Source organism: Helianthus annuus, chromosome 4, assembly GCF_002127325.2.
Source record: "Helianthus annuus cultivar XRQ/B chromosome 4, HanXRQr2.0-SUNRISE, whole genome shotgun sequence".
Classification (NCBI taxonomy): Eukaryota; Viridiplantae; Streptophyta; class Magnoliopsida; order Asterales; family Asteraceae; genus Helianthus; species Helianthus annuus.
This window is the reverse complement of record NC_035436.2, coordinates 68027590-68032464: the sequence shown is the minus strand read 5'-3', so window position 1 is coordinate 68032464 and position 4875 is coordinate 68027590.

Genomic DNA, 4875 nt, shown 5'->3' with positions numbered 1-4875 from the left:
TGAATCTAGAATGAACAAAAACGATGGCCACCATAAATCACTCAACCTCTTCATTATGACTGTCAGTTTTAAAACCCCAAACCCCAAATTTACACCCCTCCCCATACAAACAATCCCAGCTACTTCTACTTCAAACAAACCTATCTCCAGCCGAGTTTGCTCTGTTTACTTAGCCACCACTATGGATGGTCAGAGATTGGTTGAGACAAAGACGATACTCATAATGTTGGAGGAGAGTGGTAGAGAGTTCGACGACGGAGATCGATTGAGATATGCATTTCTTGAACCGAGAAACAGAGAGAGTTCAAAAAGCGCAGCCATTATGCATTGCTTGAATCAATTTGTGGTCTCCGGAACAGATCTATTGAGGTTTTTAGTGTCTTGGTTTGCTGGGCGTTGGTTGTGGTGCTAACAGGTTTTGGGGAGTTTAGAGAGACAGGTTCAAAGAGAAAGAGAGATCTAGGGGTAATATATTTGGATCTGATGTTTATATTACATTAATTTAAGTCTTATATATTGTGGCCGGATTGGTGGTTGGTGTGACGGTGACAAACGGCGATGGTAGGCATAGGTGGTGGGGTTTCTTTGCTGGCCGGTGGGTTTTTTTGGTGGCCGGCGTTGACAGCCATAGATGGTGGTGATTGTGTTTGGTTTAAGATACAGAGAAGAGAGGGGGGAGAGTTGTGTATAAGGCTTTTTGATTTAAGCTTTACTATAAATATATTTTAAATAAAAGGGTCAAATGACTAATCTATCCTTATATACAAGACACATGACATATTTAACTGAAAATTTTAACTTGGTTAGTGATAAAGGACGAAATGTGTAATGAGGTTTTCAAATAAAGGATTGTGACTGTAATTATTAAAGTTAAAGGCTATCCATTGTAATCAGATACAAACATAGAGGACGAAAAGTGTAATTTACCCTAAATTTTATTCTATTTTTTACTTTTTTGCCGAACTTAAATATCAGATAATAAAATTAATGATTTTGACGTTTTGGTATCAGTCGTCATTTATTATCAAATACTCACCATGGGGAATATGTTAAGCAAAGTGTTGCAACTGAATGATATGCATCTCGATATTGCGATTAGAAAAGCGAAGGTGTTGATTAAATTCTTCTAGAGTCTAAAGAAACTGAGTTTTCTTCAACAATTGATGATGCTAGGAATATTACCATTGAGACGAATATTGATGTGGTTGGTATTCTCTCAAAACGTCTGGTTTGTGAGAAAAAACAATTTGATGAGAATTCAAGTGATCAAGAAGTCTTATTTTCAGTCGAGAGGAAGTCTAAAGTTAATTATTTTTTTATATATTGTTAATCAAACAAGTGCTTCTCTTAGAACTTATATATTATTGATCAAACAAGTGCTTCCCTTAGAACAAATTTTGAACAATACAAAAAGTATGAATCTCTATTTGGGTTTCTTTTTCCTAAAAAGTTAAAGGAATTTGAAGAGAAAGAACTTAAGTCTTGTTGTATTCTTTTCAAGTTAAACTAAGGTATTGAGAAGGATTAGATATTGATGTTGATAAACTTTATATGGAGGTGAAGTTGTTTGACACATTTTCGATTTGTGAAATTATCAACCCTACACCCTACTAAGGCTTAAAATACCTGAAGCAAATTGACTGTTTTCCTAATATATTAATTGCAAATAGAATCTTGTTGACTATTCCAATAGTGATGGTATCTGCAGAAAGAAGCTTGTCAAAATTAAAGTTGTTAAAATCGTACTTACGATCCACAATGTCCCAAGAAAGATTTAATGGATCGGAAATGATATTTCTTTAGAATTATAAATTAGAGAGTATGGATTTTGGATTATAAACAGTTAATCAACAACTTTCCTTCGAATAATGACATGAGGGTCTCATGATTTGTTTAATTATTTAAATAGATCGTTTTGCTATAATATCTTTGTGTATTATTATCACAATTATAACTGTATTATTGAACTTCATTATATATATATATATATATATATATATATATATATATATAGGGTTAGGTTAACGTACAAATGCCCTTATCGTACATTACGTACGCTACAATCTCAGCCGTTAGATCATCTTCCGGCATTGAAATCGCATGTTGTTTTTTTGTAACAATTTCGCATGTTGGTTTTTTAACATGTGATTTCATCAAAACTACCACATGCGAAATTGTTACAAGAAACCAACATGCGATTTCATCATGCTATTTTAACACATGCGAATTCACTATATCGTACGTAATGTACGATAAGGAGATTTGTACCATACTCTTTACCTATATATATATATATATATATATATATATATATATATATATATATATATATATATATATATATATATATATATATATATATATTAAGATTCATTTGAGAACCACTCTTATTGCGAGAATCATGAGAATTAATGTGAACAAAACAAAATAAACCCACCCACCACCACCAAAAACCTAAACACCCGCACCCACCCACCCTCACTAAAAAAAACTATACCTCCCAAAAAAAACCTAACCCCCCACCCCCTAAAAACTTAAACCCCCTCACCCACCCCACCCAAGCTAAATGTTAAAAACTAAACCCCACAACTAAATGCTAAAAAAGTTTTTCTTATATTTTTATTAAAAATCGTTAAATTTCGTCACTAAAAATATTGAACAACGCACTGATGCACATGTGCATATGCATATGCATGCACATGTGCAACGGTACTTTTTGTTCAGTTTTTTTAATAAAAAATGCTAAATTTCATCACTAAAAAACAACAGTACCGATGCACATGTGCATCGGTACTGTTGTTCTGTTTTTAGTGACGTAATGTAGCGTTTTTTTTATAAATAAAAACAATTTATTTTTGTGTGTTTTTAGTTTTTTTAGGTATTTTTGGTTGTGTTCAAATTGGTTCTCGCGGTTCTCATAATAAAGGGTGATTCCTAACGGATCCTTATCCTATATATATATATATATATATATATATATATATATATATATAGGGTAGGGTTCTAGAGTGAATACTAGGTTAAGAGTGAACTGTGTGAACTAATATGGGCCATTGAATTACATCATCTAGAGATTTTTAAACAATGCCAAGATTGTAATTATAATGTTATAACTTCCCTTTTAAATAATTGATAGAAGGGTATTTTTGTCATTTGTAAATTGCATTTATTAAACAATATAATTAAAATCCCTAAAATCTCGCTAGTTTCCATTTATAAAAGATACACAACTGTTAGTGTATACACATGTGTACAGTCTTGCTAGTATCAGTTTATACAAGATACATAGATGTTAGTTTATACACATGTGTACAATCTTGCTAACTATAAGTTTATACAAGATACACAGCTGTTAGTTTATACACATGTGTACAGTCTCGCTAACTATTAGTTTATAGAAGATACACAACTGTTAGTTTATACACATCTGAACAGACTTTTATACATTTGTGTATTATATTCAAAAAAGGTTACATATGTGTATATTAACAACATATAGTATATTATGCATGCACACAAGTAGATTCATATAAAAATTATGAAATTAATGAAAACGAAACAAGTCACATGTATGTAAATTCGTAATATGCATATGTGTATATACATAACAATATGCATATGTGTATATCCATAACAAAGAACATAATACGTATGCACATATACGTAGATTTGTATGAAATTATAGAAGCAACTAGAACCAAACAACTTACATGTATGTATAAACATAATATACGCATATGTATATACATAATCATATGATTAAAACAACAATGTACATATGTGTATCGAATGAAATATATTTGTATCTTCCCGTGATACTCGAGATACATATACGTGTAGACTGAGATTCATTTATGTATCAAAGTGATACCTAGTTCTCTTAATTGATTATTTCACGTACCGATTATGTATATTATATACATATAATACTTACACTCACAATCAGTTAGTTTTTTTACTTAGTGTTTGATTATGTTGGTAATAGCAAAAATAAATAACTTCATCACATATTCAAAAAAACTTAATGCCCAAAAATAATTACAATTTCAGATAATTTTTCAATATTTATTGAAAATTATAAAAAGTTAAAAACAATATATTATATCTATATATACGAATAATAAAAGAAATATAATATTCAAGTTAAAATTAAAACAAAATCTATGGATAAAGAAATGAGTACTACGAATATTTGAAAATTAAATAATTTGTAGCAGAATATTTCCAAAAAAAAAAAACAATTTGAAAAAAAAATGATAGTTTTGTCTTTATTATGTTCTTGAGTGATAAGAATACCTACAATATTCATTAATCAACTTCAACATATGAGCTGGAGATGTAGAATGATAATGTCGTAGTAATCAATGATAGTCTACCAAAATTTAAAGCCCTTCAATCTCTTATAATTAAAATAATGGAGAAATAATTAAAAATGTGTGTGTGTGAGAGAGAGGGAGAGAGTTAAGAGACGAGAAAATTAAGGCATTTTAATTAAAAATGCTTGACTAATCTTAGTCTTACCCTTTTAATCTAAAAAATGATTAAGGGTCAAGATTAGTTCACTCAGTTCACTATCAAGAAGTTGTTCACTCTTGAACCTAATCACACACACACACACACACACACACACACACACACACATATATATATATATATATATATATATATATATATATATATATATATATATATATATATATATATATATATATAGGGTAGGAGTTGGTTACAAAGCCTACTTCTCCTACAAATGGCATAATGGTAATTGGATAATTATTTTAATTATAGAAGATTAATATCCTAAACAAAATTAACGAGTTATTTAAGGAAACTGCATATCTTCATTGATTTCAAAATCAAATGTTATCTTTTATA